This window comes from Suncus etruscus, chromosome 2 (genome assembly GCF_024139225.1).
Source record: "Suncus etruscus isolate mSunEtr1 chromosome 2, mSunEtr1.pri.cur, whole genome shotgun sequence".
NCBI lineage: Eukaryota > Metazoa > Chordata > Mammalia > Eulipotyphla > Soricidae > Suncus > Suncus etruscus.
The window spans coordinates 69,307,163-69,325,172 of NC_064849.1; the positions used below are offsets into that span (position 1 = coordinate 69,307,163).

An 18,010-nucleotide genomic window follows, 5' to 3' on the forward strand; every position below is an offset into this window, starting at 1 on the left:
CATCAATCCTCACAGATCATCCTCTAAATTAGACATTATATAAAGTTCAAAGAGCAGCTCTCAGCCTTTGAACATAATTCTATCCCTTCTCTACCTCTGGGACTTCATTTGACAACCTTTGAGGATTGCATAATCTACCCACACAGTTGACAAAATAAAAAACATCAGTTGGATGAAGGGTGAATGATTGATTTCATCCTAATTGTTTTTCTTTACAGCTTGGCACAAAGGCTCTGATGATGAAACAGAATGAGTGTAGCATTATTTACGATAGGCAAGAGTTGGAAAACCTAAGTGCCTATCAACAAATAAGTGAACAAACAAATAAGTGAATAAAAAATATATAGCTAAGTGGTAGAGCACTTGCTTTATCTTGCCCTGGGTTCAATATTTGACACTGCTTTTTTAAAATATAATTTTTATTGAGACCAATGTGAATTAGAATTCTTTCACAGTTGTATTTAAGGTACATAGTGACAGTGAATTAGGGCCATTCCCACCACCACTGTGACCTCCCTCTGCCATAATTCCCAGCATGCATCCCATACCTCCACCATTAACCCCCTGGGCTACCAGTGTAACAGATCCCTTTTATGTATAGCTTGTAGTTTGAGTCTCTTGATTCTGTTATCATTGACTTTAGTTTGGGTATTTAGATCTGACCATTTTTGATTTCCATTCAGTGTTCCTGAGACACTTAGCCCCTGATTCCCCTCCACTTTTTTTTTTTTCTGTTCTCAATTTGTAGGAAGACATAGAAATATGAGGCAGAGGGTGGGGGTGGAAAAATAGCATGGAGCATTTGCTTTGCATGTAGAAGGTCAGTGGTTTGAATCTCGGCACCCCATATGGTCCCCTGAGCCTGCCAGGAGCAATTTCTGAGTATAGAGCCAGGAGTAACCCTGAGCACTGCTGCGTATGACCCAAAAAAAAAGAAATATGAGGCAAAACAAGATGATTTATGTTCTATGGTTCTGTAAAAAAAAAGGGGGGGTGGAGAGATAACATGGAGGTAGGGCATTTGCCTTGCATGCAGAAGAACGGTGGTTCAAATCCCAGCATCCCATATGGTCCCTCGAGCCTGCCAGGAATGATTTCTGAGTGTAGAGCCAGGAGTAACCCCTGAGTGCTTCCGGGTGAGTGTGACCCAAAAATAAAAATAAAAATAAAATAAAGCAGGTGGGAGCCCCTGTCTAGAAGCTGTACATATAAATTAAAAGAAGAAAAAAAGTAAAAGAAGAAAAATAAAAAATAAAAATAAATGAAAATAAATGGCGGCCGATGTGGCAGGCTTTTCTTGATTGTTCTTTGCATAGGTGAAGTAAATATTGAGGAAATATTGAGGAAATAAGAAAGGAAATTCCCTTGGCCTAAGAGGTATAGGATGTCTCTACCCTTGAAGCATGGAACCGACTACAGGCTCCAGACATGTTACTTGTCAAACCCTAAGGTCTTTCTTTATGGTGCCAGGAAACATTCTGCTCAGTTGCGGTTGTCAAAGTCAGTCCTCTGTAATTAGAGATCTTGGTTTTTGCACAGATCCTAGGATGAAGCCCAAGATAGAGTCTTTCTTTATGATTCCAGGAAAAATTCTGTTCATTCACAGTTGTTGTAGTCAATCTTCTGTAATTAGTGATCTTGGTTTTTACATAGATAGTACAAAGGGTCTTCTAATTTCATCTCACAGTTAGATGATGAAGTAGGGCAACCTGCCATTAAATTAAGATTGTTGGACCCGGAGAGATAGCCCAGCGGCGTTTGCCTTGCAAGCAGCCGATCCAGGACCAAAGGTGGTTGGTTCAAATCCCGGTGTCCCATATGGTCCCCCGTGCCTGCCAGGAGCTGTTTCTGAGCAGACAGCCAGGAGTAACCCCTGAGCACCGCCGGATGTGGCCCAAAAACCAAAAAAAAAAAAAAAAAAAAATTAAGATTGTTGTTGTTTCCTCATCATCTGGCTCAAGTTGGTGCCAGAGCAGTGTTAGGGCCTCCCCAGGGGAGGGGGATTTTATTCCTGGTGCTGGTGCAGGAAACTGTGCCAGTTTTAAGGTTGGGATCTGGGTTTGGGTTTGGAGGGTCAAGGTTCGATCACCTGAGGTCCAAGTCGAGTCCTCATGACAAATTTCAGGGTGGAAGGTGCCCTGTAGTACAAAATTTATGGGTTCTTATCCCTATTAGAAAAGAATTTGTTTTAGACAAAATCAGAAGACTTGTCACCCTTTGGTCTGTCCAAATGCCAAGATCGCGATTTACAGATGACTGGCTGATAGAACCATGACCAGACTGTATGTATCCTGGGACCAATAAAAAAAGCCCTAGTCTAGGGTTTGAGCTACAACCTGCACAACCACCATGATCTCTAGTTCCAGAGGTCTGTCTGAGACAATTGCAACGAAATGGGTCTTCTGGAAACATAACGAAAGACGCTATCCCAGGCCCCGTCCTAGGATCAGCGCAAAGACCAAGACCACCAACCACAGAAAACGGATTAAAACGATACGGAGGGAACAGAACTTCTAGAACCACAAAGAAAGCCTAACGTTCAGGAAGTTCCACTCCCTGACCTGTGCAGATACCGAGATCTCTAGATACAGAGATCTGATTTTATCACCCAAGACGGAGTAGAAGTCTTCCATACACCACAAAAGCACCAAGGGGAGAGTAAATGAACCTGAAAGGAGTCTATAGTTAATCCCATGACAATATACTTCAAGGGTGGAGAAACCCTGTTTCTCTTAGGCCAAGGGAATTCCTTTTCAAATGACCCCAATATTTACTGTGCCTGTGCAGGAGGGAAGGAAAAAAAAAAAAAGGCAAAAGCACAAGTTTTTTTTTTTATTCATTTATCTAGTTTTTGCCAATTTATTTGTTGTGGTGTGGTTATTGCAGTTGTTGTCTCCGTTCATATTTTTTTTTCTTTTCTTTTCTTCCTTTATGTGCTCTGCATGTTTTTTTATCTCAAGACCATGGCCTTTATGTGGTGCTTATCTTTATTGTTGGAGTGTTCACTGGATGTTTTATTTGACACTTCTTTCTGTAGTGTTGTGGTGTTTCACCTCCTTCTCCCCCTTCCTCTCTCAAAACTAGGACGAGAGCTTCCAGAAGGACTCCGCCCATTTTTGGCATATTTGATCTTTTCCCCAGTTTATTACTTTTCTCTTCTCCAAACAAAACCACATAACGTGAACTTTCTAGTCCCGCCTCCGAACTAGAGCGGGAAATAAGGGAGGTACCAAGACCAAACAGGTGTAAGACCACTAAGTAGTTAGCTAGGCACAGAGGGACCACTTATTCTGGCAGCTCCAGGGGTGAGGGAGGAGGATATGGGAGGTAGGACGGAACGGAGGTGGAGGGGAACGGAGGTGGAGGGAGGACAATTCGGTGATGGGAATCCCCCTGATTTTCTGTTAATATATACCTAAAATATTATTGTCAATAATATGTAGGCCACTATAATTAAAATAAAAATTATATTAAATTATATTAAATATATTAAATTATATTAAAAAGAAAAAAAGAAAAAAACTTGTTTTATACATAAGATTTTCCCATTTTAGTGTGCTTCTGCAAAAAGAAAGGATGACATGACAAATATGCACAAAGGATACCTCCTTTTGTTTATAACAATATGGACACTAGGGCACAGATAATGTGCTAAGTGATATAAATCAGATAAAGAAAACAGATAAATTCAATCAAACAATAAGAAAGGTATAGATTAGGGGCCGGGCGGTGGCGCTGGAGGTAAGGTGCCTGCCTTACCTGCGCTAGCCTAGGAGACGGACCGCGGTTCGATCCCCCGGCGTCCCATATGGTCCCCCAAGCCAGGAGCGACTTCTGAACGCATAGCCAGGAGTAACCCCTGAGCGTTACCGGGTGTGGCCCAAAAACCAAAAAAAAAAAAAAAAAAAAAAAAAAAGAAAGGTATAGATTAATAAATCAAATTAGTGTAGTATAGCAATATAATGTATATGTATATATATAAAAGAGGGGTAAAATTGTACCCTCCATACTCATTATTGGGACCAAAGAGATGGTACAAGGTTGAGATGCATGCGTTGTACACAAATGACCATGAGAATATATCCCAGCACTACAAAGTGAGTGACTTTAGATATCTCGAGCAGGCCTGTATTCTTGAGCCTTCACATTGAACCCCTGGCCCAACTGGTCGAGAATCATCAGAAGGGGCCTCCCCAAAACAAACCAACAAACAAAAACTTTAAGACAGAGAAAATATTTTTTTGTTTGTTTTTTTGGGTTACATCTGGCTTTACTCAGGGTTTACTTCTGGCTCTCTGCTCAACCATCATTCCTGTACATGCTTGAAGGTCTATTTGGGATGCTGGGGATAGAACCATGTTAGGCTGCATGCTCTACTAGATGTACTATGTTTCCTCCCCAAAAAGAGAAAATAATTTTTTAAATTCTTGCTAAATACAGATTACTCAAGTGCTTACTTATCTGTTTCAAAATTTATGCAAAAAATTATAGTTTATTATTAATGAACATTTTTTTTTTTGGTTTTTGGGCCACACCCAGCGGTGCTCAGGGGTTACTCCTGGCTGTCTGCTCAGAAATAGCTCCTGGCAGGCACAGGGGACCATATGGGACACCGGGATTCGAACCAACCACCTTTGATCTTGGATCGGCTGCTTGCAAGGCAAACACCGCTGTGCTATCTCTCCGGGCATTAATGAGCATTTTACCTTTATTAACAATAATTTATTTTGTCAAGCACAGGGCTTCATTAACACATGCGAAGCATGTGCAGCACCATGGAGCTACCTCCCCACCTGTCAATATTTTAAAGATGTGAAGAACTATCAATTTTAAATTTGAAAATAAAAAACCCACCAAAACCCCACATACTTATAAAATATTCTCACAGCTTAAATTTGAAAGCCATTACCTTATTTGGGGTGGGGGGCATTTGGGCTGCACCCGGTGACCCTCAGGGGTTACTACTGGCTATGTGCTCAGAAATCGCTCCTGGCTTGGGGGACCATATGGGATCCTAGGGGATGGAACCATGGTTCGTCCTAGGCTAGTGCAGATGCCTTACCACTTGCGCCATGGCTCTAGCCCCAGAAAAGCATTACCTTTTTAGTGAAATATTTTTCTGTCTGACCTTTAAGTCAAAATAATTTCCCTGCATGCTGACATAACAACTGCATGCTTCTAACAACTCTAGTGCTGATGTCCTTTTGTGCTTTCTTCCTTTATATAGATTATGTGTTTAATTATATCCTTAAGACTAGTTATCAATTTAAGTTCTATAGAAAAGTAATTAATCTCTACATTTCTTCAAAAAAGTTTTTAAAAATTGACAAAATAAACTTGAGCTAAATACAATTAATTGAATGGGAGAAAATATTTGTATGCAATACAATAGATAAAGGACTAATGTCCAATATTTATGACATACTCAAAAGGCTCTCCAAGATGAATAGACACTTTCATGAAGAAGATACAGACAGCCAATAGGCAGATGAAAAGCTGTTCATCTTCACTTATTATCAGAGAGATGAAAATCGAAACAATCATGAGGTATTATCTCACACCAGTGAAAATGTCATGTGTTTGTGGGGAAGTGGTTAAAAAGGAATATTTATCCACTGTTGGTGGGAATGTTGTCTGATTTAGTATTAGTGGAAAACACTATTAAGATTCTCAAATAGGGCTGGAGCAGTGGCACACTAAGTGGTAAGTTGTCTGCCTTGCCCATGCTAGTCTAGGATGGATCGCGGTTCAATCCCCTGGTGTCCCATATGGTCCTCTAAGCCAGGAGCAATTTTTGAGTGCATAGCCAGGAGTAACCCCTGAGCATCACCGGGTTGCCCAAAAACAAAAACAAAAATGTCTCTCCAAATAGTAAGAATAGAGCTTCCATATGACCCAGTGAGTCCATTCTTGGTATCTACCCCAAAATGAGAAAATATTAATTTGAAGAGATATGTGCATACCTATGTTCACAGCAGCACTTAGTACAAACCTAGATATGGAAGCAATCCAAAGTCTAACAACAGATGAATGGATAAAGTTGTGGTATATGTATAGATGGGATACCTCACAGTCATAAGAAAAGATGAAATCATGTAGTTCGATGCAACATGGATAGAATTGGAGGGTATTATAATAAGTGAAATAAGTCAGAGAAAGAACAAATACCATATAATCTCACTTACTTGTAGTATCTACAAGTATCAAACGATAACCTTTGATCATGGGTTACAGAACTGAGAATATTAAGTAAACAGGGAAGTAGGAGGAAATGATGAGGTATGAATAGGAAACATTGGTGGAGAGTCAGGGACATTTTATGGTGGTGAGATAGGGAAGCAGTGTACATCAAAACCATAACATTAACACTGTTAAAAACATTATAAACATATGACTTAAATTTTTAAAAAGGCATTGAGCAAAAAAAAAAAAAAAGCAACCTTTTTCATATGGGACACCTAGCATAGGGGTTCATATTGTGTGGCCTCCCAATTGCTGTTCACACTCAGGCCTCCCTTACCAGTTCTACACTCTATTATTAGAACTATCTGCTGCCTTGATACCTGAAACATTTTTACTCAAGCAAACAGGAAAGGTACTTAATAGCTGAAGTAATGGTTAAGAGGAAATGGCCTTCACTATAGAAGTAAGAAAATATTGACTGAGGGAGAATGGGGACAAAGTACTGCTGATATGCCCATATTTCCAAACAAACACAAAAGTTAAACATTTCCTTTTCAACAAACTCTGAGTTTTGTGCCTTTATTCTTTTCTGGATACTTCAAGGTGCTCTTCTGAAAATTCTTAGCAATTGCTTTGATCAAACAGAACAAAGATTGCTTTGTTTAAATGCAGTTAAACAAAACCCCTGAAATGAGTTTCTCCAATATGCTTTGATCCACTTCCTTGTTTGCTTGAATTTATGAATCACACTGGCAAATGTTTTCAACAATAACTTGCAAATATCTTGCATTTGCCTACTAACAATGTCTGCTTTCTCAACAAGATGCAGATATTTCTTTATTTTCTGGAATGTTTTTCTTGACTTCTCCCAAACTATAGCTAGAGAAACTTTTATAAAAGAGCTCTGTCTCTAACATCCTGCACCCCATGACATGACATTAAGAATAAAAATAATAAAAATAAGAAAAAATAAGAAAAATAAGAACCTCAGAGATAAAAATAAGAAAGAATAAGAAAAATAAGAACCTCAGAGATCATCTGTTAATTTTTCACTTTACAGAAGAGAAGCAGAAACAGAGAAAGAAAACAAGTAATGGCCCAAGAAACATTTTGAGTACTAGGGATACTTCCAATTTGTTTTTGTGTTCTACAGTAATGATTTAAAAACAAACAAACAAACAAACAAAAAAACCCAAAGGTTATGGCAAAGATGTCACTGAAAGTTTCTGTTCAAGGGAAACCTATTTTGAGTATCTTCCTAAGTCCCAAAAATACTTTATCTCCCTTTATCTGTTAAAAAAAAAATTTCTGGAAATAAAGTGTTTCCAAGTAATTATTTTTTTGCATTAACTAATTAGTAGCTGTGTGATTATGTAACTTGGGATATCAGGCTTCAAGAAAAGTCTGTCATTTAGGTTTCTACTGGTTCCATTTATGACTAAGAGAAAAGAGTCTTGGCTCGTTTGAGATTTCTCTAGTCTCTGGAAGGATGTTGAGATTGCTGTACTGTCCTTCCTAATTAATATTGTTCTGCTTTACTCTTCTGCTATTTGATAAAACCAAGGATGTCAACAGTCCAATTTAAAAAAAAAAAAAAGGCTGTTGTCAGTGTCCTCAAGAAGTTCCTCAAACAGGCTGAGAGTAGGGTAAGCCTAAGGAGACAAGTAGGTAAATAGAAACGGGGGAAAAAAACAGTTCGTAAATGTGGGGTAAGGGTTGCTACAAAAATCTGGGGCTTAAATAATCCTTTTTTCTGACCAAGCACTGGCCTACCCCAGACCCCTGCAGTCTGCTGGTTTTATGGAACCCCTGTGTCCAGGTTCCAGGCTCTAGGCGTTCTCTTGCACCTCTGCTCAACTGCACAAAGTAAATGTCCAAGTGGGAAGGTTCTTAACTTGTGCAGGAGCGATCCTCAGCTCCTGGGTCCCGTCTCGACTCCCACAAAGGCCCTGCACGGCCATAGCAAGGATAGGGTGCCTCCCACATTCCCTTAGGCTGAAGTGCTTCCCAGGAACCTACAAATAAGGATGAGTGTGAACCCACCTTGGCTTCAGAACGAAGTTGCAGAAACAGACTCGACAGCGCAAAGGGAAGTTGATTCTTACCCGCTTCTATCTCCTTTGTGTGGTAGTAGAAAAGTTGGGAGAACAGATCCAACAAACCAAAGCAAGATTTAAAAATCCTGGACTTGGATGCAAACGCGTGTGAAAGTGCACCAGCGACCCGCGGGAGCAGGGATGGGGTGGAGAACAAGAATGGCCCATTATAAGCCTCAATCGCGTTGGGAATGGGAACCACACCCTGTTTCCCCATTGCCTCTCCCTTTTCCAGCTCCACACCCCTACCCGCGCCCCCCAACCCCACCCGATGTGCAAGGACGAGAATTCGGGGGACCACAGACTTCAGAGACTTCTCTTACAGAAGAGAAGCAGAGAAAGAAAACAAGTTATGGCCCAAGAAACATTTTGGGTACTAGGAATACTTGCAATTTGCTTTTATGTTCCTCAGAAATGATTTAAAACAAAGCAAACAAAAAAAAAAAAAAAAAACAAAGGTTATTTTCAAGATGTCACTGAAAGTTACTGTTTAAGTTACTGTTTTCCTTCTTCCCTAACCCCACCCAGGTCGAGACCCCAGGCTGCAGGAGGGTTTAGGATACCTCGCTGTTTCGTGGGGCTTGATGACAATCAGAACTTCCCCTGGATCGTCCCTCTTGGGCAGTTCGCAAAGTTTTCGTTGGGCTGAGCTTTGAGTTCCCGAACTATTGGTTTGCAGAGAGAAAAACCAAGCAAAAAAAAGTAGGGCTCGTCCGGGATTTGAACCCGGGACCTCTCGCACCCAAAGCGAGAATCATACCCCTAGACCAACGAGCCACGGCGAAAGCCAGGCGCAAAGTTTCCTCTCAACTTTATTTTCTCGCCGACGATTGGCTGCTGTTTTATCCTATGAATCATTCAGCTGCCTTTTTTTTTTTTTTTTTTTTTTTTTTGCTATTTAATTGGAGTCCTCCGGTCCTTGTTAGCCTAGACACTCACTCTTCTTCCTAACTATCCTCCACCTAGATCTTTTTAGACGCAGGTTGACATGTGCAGAGGCGCAGTTTTTTTAGTCCCCGCTTCCTAGGCCTCGTTACTTGAGAGGGTCCCCAGGGTGCCCCTTAAAATGGGGCTAGGAGTCCCAGGATCCGAAGGCGGCTTGGTTTGCCAAATGTGGAGGTCTGAACCCCGAGATGCACCTGTGGGTCCCCTCCGGGGTATCCTCGGGACAGCAGGGGGGGACATTACAGCACCCATAACTGTGGGATGGGGAGTGGGGGCTTGACATTTAGGGCCCCTAGCGTTCCTTAAACGAGTCCTTTTGGGAAAAATCTCTTCAGCCTCATCCAAATCACACCAGATCTAGCATCTCCCACTCGCCTTTGGGGAACTATAGAAATTTAGAAACAAATACTTAAAAAAAAAAAAAACCTCTCCAGAAAGGAGGTCTATGCAGACAGTGGGGACAGAAACTCTGGCAGAAATCCAAATTAAATTCCTGCCCCCCAAAAAAGCCAATGAAGCGTCCTTAAGGTCTTAGGACATGACATGCACAGATATGCAGAGCCATCTGGGGTCTCACCCGCCTTGGAACTAACTTCAAGCTGAGGAGAAAGACAAAGGGACAAAGCAACTTGTAAAAAAAAAAAAAATCAGGTCCTCGATTCCTCGCAGGAGCCTTCAGGACAGCCTTAGGAACTGCAGACGACTTCACAAATGCTCCAGAGCAGGCGACGAGGCGACCTCAGTTTTGAAGGGGCCCAAAGCCTGAGTGAGGCGGGTGAATTTCAGCGAGTGGCCGAGCACAACAACTCAATCCAAAACGGAAGCTCCTCCTTCGAGCCGGAATCGAACCAGCGACCTAAGGATGTCCAGCTGTTGGCAAACTACAGTCCTCCGCTCTACCAGCTGAGCTATCGAAGGGAGCACGGGGAGAGGAGCTCTCGAACCCTCTATAGAAGAAATAGGCTATCGACTGGAGGCCTCTGTTGACCACTATTGTTTCAGTAAAAGAAAATAAGGAAAAGATAAAACAAAATAAAATACAATTATAAAAATAAATCCAATGACATGATAAAGTAGATTCTAGCTGGCGAGGACACCCGCAGGCGAGACGCCCAGCTCCCCCAGAGAACTGATCCCCTAGTTGAACCCACAGCATCGCCTCCCGCCCGCGGCCTCGCTTCCGGCGCCCAGCCCCGGCCCCCCGGCCCCCCGGCCCCCCGGCCAGAAGGGCCGCCCCGTCCTCCGCGCTGCCTCGGGCTCCGTCTCCGTCCTCCACAGCGCCGCCACGCGGCCAAACTTGCGCACTACGACCGAGCCGACCGTAAGGCCCTGTGCCGGCTCGGCGGAGTTTTGGTTCCAGAAGCCCCGATTTCATTGAGCGGAGAGGAGAAAATGGGCTTCATTCCCCATGGGGTTCAGTTACCGGGGAGGTGTCGGGAACGGGGGTGTTAGGGGGATGGGAGTAAGAGTGTTTTGGTTTAGGGGTAAGAAAAAGTTTAAAAAAAAGGCGAGGGTTGAAGGCCCCAGCGAGATTTGAACTCGCGACCCCTGGTTTACAAGACCAGTGCTCTAACCCCTGAGCTATAGGGCCTCGCAGTCGAGCTTCTGCTTTCTCTCTAGGTAAAGGGAGATTGATGTGGTAAGCAGTTCCCAGTGGCTCCAGGCTAAAAGCTGAACGAGCCTTGGAATTCGTTGCTGAGCTTTTTAGACATCATCAGCCTGCAATCAATCCACGGCAATTGCTGGAGAGAAGACACATTGTGGACCCGTAGCCGGGACCACCAGTATTTTAACTGCGGAGAACCCTCTCCACCCCGAGATTATCTCAAAGCGAAGACACTGCCTGGGTCGCACCCCGGATCCCCATGCTAGGCTTACTGCAGGAGAAAGAGAAAATTTTTTGTCCACTTTGCAATTCTCTCAGCTGGATCCCAGATGCCCCCCAGCAACCACCTCAAAATACTTTTTTTTTTATTCATTCATTTTGTCCCCTTGTGTCTTCTTGCTTCTTCAAGGTGTGACACTTATTTGTATAGGTTGTAGATTCTTGGATATAGGGTTTCTTAACTCTATAGAATGTTTGTCTTTCTTCAGTTCTGCAAAGTTCTCAGCCATGACCTACCTATCTTCCGAGTGCTGTTTTGGTTCTTCTTTGTCCACTTAGGAAACTGTGACTAGACATATACTGAACCCTCACAGCCTGCATCTTTGCAGGTTTGTATTTGAGAGGCCGGGAAGGCGCGGTGCCCTCCACTCCTGTCAGGAAAGAACTTGAAGGTTGGTAGAAGACGACAATGGAACGTACTTGTGCCTGCTGTGAGGTGACCCCGCTGAAGCTGACACACACCTGCCTGCCGAGGGAGTGAGAAGCCTTCCAGAAGGGGCTGGCACTTGAGCTGCACCCCGAAAGGAGGAGGGCAAATCCCTGGTAGAATAAATAAAGTTAGGAGCAAAGTCTAAGGATGTAGGCCTGGAAGGGGCAGTGGCTGGGACAGATGGACCCCTTCCCAGACAAGAATGAGGATCAATGGGAAAACAGGCTTCTTCCTAGGGAACTAACTTATTTCTGGAATGAAGTAAATAACCTTCCTTTCGAAAATGAAAACAGAAATTCTCTGGATGTTTGTCTTCCAGTCTGTCTGGGGGTGAGGAGAGGCCAACTAAAGAAACACCAGCACCAAAAATATGAGTCATGCTGCACTAACCAAGAGAGTAATGAGACCGACACAGGAATGAGGACGAAGGAGAACTGAGAAGCAGTAAAGAGAAGGACACTTAATCTTTGAAGAAGTAAGCGCTCGTTCAGGCCTCCGCAGTTTTCTCTTTAATTTTCACTCATAATTTTTACAGACTCTAACTCAACCAGTGAGTTGACCTTTTTATATCATTTGATTTTAACTACAGTCTCATAACAACTGATATGGAACTGTAGAGGCTAAATGTTTTAGCTATTGTAAATTGCCTCCACTTAGTGAATAAACTTCTCCAGCCTCATATCAAATTCAGGTCTCCTAAATTCTAGCACTCCTTACTCCTCTGTCCTTTCCTTTAGGTTCTCTTTCTTTTATTTATTTATTTTGTCCTCTTGTGTCCTCTTGCTTCTTCGAGGTATGATGTCTGTATAGGTTTCAGATTCTTGGATATAAGGTTTCTTAACTCTGTAGAATTTTGTCTTTCTTTCAGTTCTGGAAAGTTCTCAGCCATTTTCTTTCAAATGCTGTTTGGGTTCTCCTTTGTCCATTTATGAAACTGTGATTAGACATATAGAACCCTCACAACCTGCCCTCCATTTCTTTTCATCTCTTCCATATTTTCTTTTTGTCTTTTTATAATACATTTTAAATGTACTCATAATCTTTTCATTCTCCCTATAGCAGTGTTCAATGACTGCAAAGAGTCTACTCACTGAGTAAATTATAGTTACTAATTGCAATTTTTCTGTTCTAGAAATTCTATTTGATTATTTCAAAATTATGGAGCAAAAATATTTAAAGAATGTAAAAACATAAAAGATAAAAAGAAAGAATGTAAAAACACATGTTATTCAACAACTATTATAGTGGGAAAAGAGATCTCAGTATATAACTAGATTAAAATATAATGGCATTCTTCAGACAGTTGTTGACAGAATCAGTGCTACTCAGACAGGAAAGAGTTGCCTGCTGCCAGAACTATTGAAGTTGTAGCAGTTGAATGGCTTCATTGTGAGTGTTGTTTGCTAATCTCCTGCCAGCAAAAGCAATTGATAGAGCCTATACTAAAAGTGTATGACTTGAGAGTCTAGATTCTAGACTCTAGAAGATATCTTTTTAGTACCCTGTTTATAAGAAAATAAAAGGTGCAAGGATGATCCTAAATCACAACAGAAAATACCTGTGAACCATTGATACTGCCTCCTGCCACTTTGTACCTGTGATGTAAACTGTGATTCCAACTATATGGCTTTCTGAAAAATCCTCTAGACATGATTTTCAGAGCAGCAAACTATACTATGTTACAGTAAAACATATTACACACTTGTCATAATACATAGAATATACAACCCCAAGAAAAAGCCCTGGTGGATTGTTTGAAGTGATGTTAATATTGTCAGTGTTGGTTTAGCTGTATATTAAAAAAAAAAAATACCACTCCAATGTGAGAATTTGATAGTAGGAGAGGCTACACCTGGATTAGGGAAAATGAGAACTGCCTATACTTTGCACTCAGTTTTGCTGAGAACCTAAAACTGCTCTGAAAAAAATAAGTCTTTATTTTTTTAAACCCACAACATTCCTAATTTTTACTGCTATCTAATAACTTATCAAATATAAGAAGCAAACAATAGAATAATTGACTGCTGGGCCAAAGCAATAGCACAGTTGTAAGGTGTTTGCCTTGCATGTGGCCTATCCCGGATAGACCCAGGTTTGATCCCTGGCATCCCCGAGCCTGCTAGGACTGATTTCTGAGCACAAAGCCAGGAGTAATTCCTGAGCATGGCTGGGTGTGGCCCAAAAACCCAAATTAAAAAAAAAAAAAAAAAAAAGAAAAATTGACACCTGTTGATGGATTCTTTTTAAGAGTTCTCTGTCAAAAGTTGTTAGATGGGGCCGGAGAGATAGCATGGAGGTAAGGCGTTTGCCTTTGATGCAGGAGATCATCGGTTCGAATCCCAGCGTCCCATATGGTCCCCTGTGCCTGCCAGGAGCAATGTCTGAGCCTGGAGCCAGGAATAACCCCTGAGCACTGCCGGGTGTGACCCAAAAACCACAAAAAAAAAAAAAAAAAAAAAAAAAGTTGTTAGATAGGCCACATAATATCTGAACTTTCTGAGTGCTAAGCCTTAGAACCAATAGAAAAACTTTATTCTTAATCTTTATTATAAGTAGGGTATAGGTTTCCTGAAAGCTCAAAGATTTATCTCCATCTCTTATTCTAGACCCCACCTTATTCCCTACAAATACATACACGGTGGTCTCATATTCTAAAACCAAGGGTTTGTGATTGATACTGTCTATTCTCTTATTTTCTTTCTCAGTTTACTCTACATTTTGAGCCTATCCTGTGTATTTTTGTGCCATTCTTGTCTCAGTTGTAATAAAAATGTCTCCAGTCATAAATGGGATTTTTCTGGAAGTAAAATGAAAACTAAGAACACAACTACTTTTTCCCAGTACATAGCTTGTATTTTCAGTCTCTTAAGAGTCTTTCAAAAAAATTTCTTAATTTTGATGAATTTCAGTTAACTGTTTTTTTCTTATGGATCAATCTTCCAATATTATTACACTTAAGAAATGATTTCCATATGCAAGGTAACACATATTCTAAATATTTTTGTTATTATATTTGATTTATTTTACTCTTGTGGGGTGGTAAAGTACCTTGATGCTATTAATAGTACCTGTTAAGGTAGTAATACATTAATACTAATAATACATTCTTGTTATGGTAACTTTGTAATCAAAGAGTTTAAGTGTTCCAGCCTCATTCTGCTAAAAAAGTTATTTTAAAATGCCATGTCTTCAAAATCTGTCTTTTCGTAAAAATCTTTAAGTCAGTTTGTCAGGTTTTTTTTTTAACACTGTAGAATGATGTATTGTATGACTGTGAAGACAAAACCCCACACTTTTGAAAAAATCGAATGTAACTACTTATCAACAGAATAATCCATCATAATCAAGTGTGATTCATCCAGAGATAAAAGGATGAGCCAACCTATACAAATTAATAGTAACATATTAATATAATATTAATGTAACAAACCACATGGTCATAGCCCAAGTAGCTGCAAATCACCCTCTTAGACCACTCTGCTTTCCACAGTTTATCTTGCCCAATAGCCCAATATCCCCAATATCCCAATATCCATCCCAATTAGCCCTGTACCAATTCTATGCTTCTCTTAACTTGGAAATTCTCTCAAGTGTGGCAACAGATGGCTCTGAGATTGGAGCCAGAATGTCCCCCCACGATCCCTTAAGTCCAAGGCTCCCTGATTCCTGGAAGGGAAGCTTGAGGAAAAGTGCAGCAGTGATGCTGGGAAGAGAACATCTCTGTTCCATTTCTTCAGCATATTGTACGAGATCACGGAGCTGTTCTTAGAAAATGTTGATCAAGTTAGCCATGAACGATGTAGGTTAAATTCTCAGAATTTGGTTAATCAAGTCAGCCTCTGAGTGCATTGAGATTCTAAATTAAAGCTTTAGGATCAATTTGAACAGAACCTGAAATTCCATTCACAGGTGTCAATTCGCGGTTGTATTTGCTCCTTGGAAGAAGGCAGTTCAATCCATCCAGACCTCAACCCAGGTGGAGGGGCTTCGCCGTTTTTGAAGAAAATATTTCAGCAGAATCTCTTGTGCACATCCTTTGACACCTCGGCTAAATGCAGGACTGTTTCATTGGCATCTATGGACTATTGGGTAGATTCCAGCTCTTAAGTAAATGTTCATACTTTTGTAAATGTCCCAAAACTTCAATTACTATATCATACTCCCTCCACGCTAGGAATTTAGGACTTGAATTAGCTCCAACCTTCATTTTTCTTCCCAACAAAAAGTGTGAAAACGAAAACTTTGATCCAAAAAATGTGATTTGCCACCTATTGTGCTGCACAGATTTCATTCACTGTTGCTCTCATTCCACAAATTCTTCCTGTTTAAAACCTTATAGAAGAGATAATCCAGTGAAGGAAGCGTTAGTAATAAATTTTACCAGTGCCCAAATCCTTCTGCTTGATTTTAATCACGGTCTGGGATTAAGGGTTGAGAAAGAACAGATCTAAAATGATAACAGTAATTAAGAACAAAGGAAAAAGGCTTCACCATGTGGTAGCGTGGCCGAGCGGTCTAAGGCGCTGGATTAAGGCTCCAGTCTCTTCGGGGGCGTGGGTTCGAATCCCACCGCTGCCAAAGTGTAAGTTTTACTCTGAATTTCCACATTTAGTCCCAAACTACTCTAAATGTAGCTCGGATTGAGCAAGAGATAATAATAAACAGGTGAGAGGATGGTGTAACTGATATTCAATGATGAACAGTTTTGCAACCGCAGTGCTTATATATAAAGTTATGTATAATTTATACATTATATTATTACACACACACACACACACACACACACACATATACTTTTGTTGTTTCTTTTTGGGTCACACCCGGTGGCGCTTAGGGGCTATTCCTGGCTCTGCGCTCAGAAATCACTCCTAGCAGGCTTGGGGGACCATATGGGATGCCGGGATCAAATCCGGGTTCGTCCTGGGTTCTCCGCATGCAAGGCAAACGCCCTACCTTTGTGCTATAGCACCGGCCCCTACAATATATAATTTATATATAATTATATATAAAGGATATGAGGATATTAGAGTCAACTTCAGTCATTTTCAAGTTTCCAGTCAAATAGTACCAGCGAGTGGCTTTATGAATTGTTAATGTTCTGATAAATTTTCAAAAACAGAATTCACATGGAAGACCAGGAGTAGCGAAGAAATAGAAATTGTACAACCTAGTCGTGGCAGGAGGAGTCGCAGAAGAAAGAAATGGAGCACGGAAATTGACTGAAGTGCTGGGAAGGAACCAAAGTGGTTTTTGTTAACAATGAATGTAGATAAGAACCAGCCACTGATTTTCAAATGAAAAGATGAAACTACCCCACCCCACCCCAGTAAAGAGAGGTGGGCAGTCTTGGGCACTGAGGGAAAAAGCAAGCAAGAAAGGAGAGAGATGAAGAAAGAGAAAAGAAGGGAGAGGAGGGGAGGGGATGGAAGAGGGAGGGAAGGAGGAAGAGGAGGCGAGGGGAGGGAAGGAGAGGGGAGGAGAGGTAACGTTTCCCTATCTAGAGTCCAAACCAAGGGCTCTTCGGACCCTGGGCGGGACCACAGCTTGGCTTTTGTTATTCATGAACTGGTTGCACCTCCCTCTGCGCACCCTTCGATAGCTCAGCTGGTAGAGCGGAGGACTGTAGTCTACAACCTGGGAGACATCCTTAGGTCGCTGGTTCGATTCCGGCTCGAAGGAGTTGCCAGAGGCTTTTTTACTCGCACAGCACATCAAAGGTTTGGGGACATCCTACAAAAATTCCAGCTTTTCGGCACTGCACTCGAAGACAAGCAATCCTACAGTCCTTGCCACAGTTGACTTCCTTAAGTTGGCTTCCTAGCAGCAAACGTTCCTTGTGTCTCCTGCCTTAATTAAGGGCCAGCCAGACTAAACATGCAACAATCTAGAGGGGAGGTGTCATTTTCTTCCCACTCTTGGGACCAGTCCTGCCACTGCCTGGCTCGCCCTGGAAAGGGCCCTTCCAGTTCTAAACTGGGGGGTCGTCCTGGGCTATCCTGGATCTTATAAGGCCGCAGTGAGGCAGAGTCAACCGTCGGATTCTCCATCTTAGTCATAACTCCAGAGTGAGGACAGATGTGCAACCTGGATGAAAAGCCTATTTTTACTGACCATACCTTTTTTTTCCCTTAAACTATCGAGAATTATTCTCACCTCACGCCTGATGGTTAAAGCCTCCTAGTAGTGAATAGATGGACTCAGTTACTTCTTCTTCTTTTTTTTTTTTAGATTTATATATTTATTTTGTCACTTATTTTTTATTTTGTATTGTGGCCATAGTGACAATGAATGAGGGGCATTCCCAATCACCAGTGTTGTTCTCCCTCCACCCCTGTTCTTGTCCCATATCTCCTTCCTTTACCCCCCCCCAGAATGCTAATGTAACTGGTCCCCATTTGTACAGCTTGTTGTAGATTGGGCATCGATACTGTTGTCGTTGACTTTTGGTTTAATGTTCAAGTTTTATCATTT

General features: G+C 41.5%; 3 protein-coding genes and 5 non-coding genes across 8 annotated transcripts in view; 2 read left to right on the plus strand and 6 right to left on the minus strand.

The window, feature by feature from the left end:
- The window catches only part of ANG (angiogenin), a 22,957-nt gene extending 14,620 nt beyond the window's left edge, over positions 1-8,337 (minus strand). The window contains exon 1 of the mRNA XM_049768709.1: positions 8,223-8,337. The gene's annotated coding sequence lies outside the window, so the exon portion shown is untranslated. The remainder of the gene's footprint in view (positions 1-8,222) is intronic.
- Positions 1-8,344, minus strand: part of LOC126001437 (ribonuclease 4-like) — a 150,994-nt gene extending 142,650 nt beyond the window's left edge. The window contains exon 1 of the mRNA XM_049768704.1: positions 8,223-8,344. The gene's annotated coding sequence lies outside the window, so the exon portion shown is untranslated. The remainder of the gene's footprint in view (positions 1-8,222) is intronic.
- RNASE4 (ribonuclease A family member 4) overlaps positions 1-8,353 on the minus strand; it is a 27,425-nt gene extending 19,072 nt beyond the window's left edge. The window contains exon 1 of the mRNA XM_049768702.1: positions 8,223-8,353. The gene's annotated coding sequence lies outside the window, so the exon portion shown is untranslated. The remainder of the gene's footprint in view (positions 1-8,222) is intronic.
- Positions 8,354-8,984: 631 nt separating this feature from the next.
- TRNAP-UGG (transfer RNA proline (anticodon UGG)) lies at positions 8,985-9,056 on the minus strand. Its single transcript has one exon. It is a non-coding gene; the product is annotated as a tRNA-Pro (tRNA).
- Positions 9,057-10,052: 996 nt separating this feature from the next.
- TRNAY-GUA (transfer RNA tyrosine (anticodon GUA)) lies at positions 10,053-10,142 on the minus strand. Its single transcript is given in 2 exon segments — positions 10,053-10,088; positions 10,106-10,142. It is a non-coding gene; the product is annotated as a tRNA-Tyr (tRNA).
- A 600-nt stretch (positions 10,143-10,742) lies between these two features.
- On the minus strand, positions 10,743-10,815 carry TRNAT-UGU (transfer RNA threonine (anticodon UGU)). Its single transcript has one exon. It is a non-coding gene; the product is annotated as a tRNA-Thr (tRNA).
- A 5,220-nt stretch (positions 10,816-16,035) lies between these two features.
- TRNAL-AAG (transfer RNA leucine (anticodon AAG)) lies at positions 16,036-16,117 on the plus strand. The gene has a single exon. It is a non-coding gene; the product is annotated as a tRNA-Leu (tRNA).
- Positions 16,118-17,128: 1,011 nt separating this feature from the next.
- TRNAY-GUA (transfer RNA tyrosine (anticodon GUA)) lies at positions 17,129-17,218 on the plus strand. The gene is given in 2 exon segments: positions 17,129-17,165; positions 17,183-17,218. It is a non-coding gene; the product is annotated as a tRNA-Tyr (tRNA).
- The last annotated feature ends 792 nt before the right edge of the window (positions 17,219-18,010 follow it).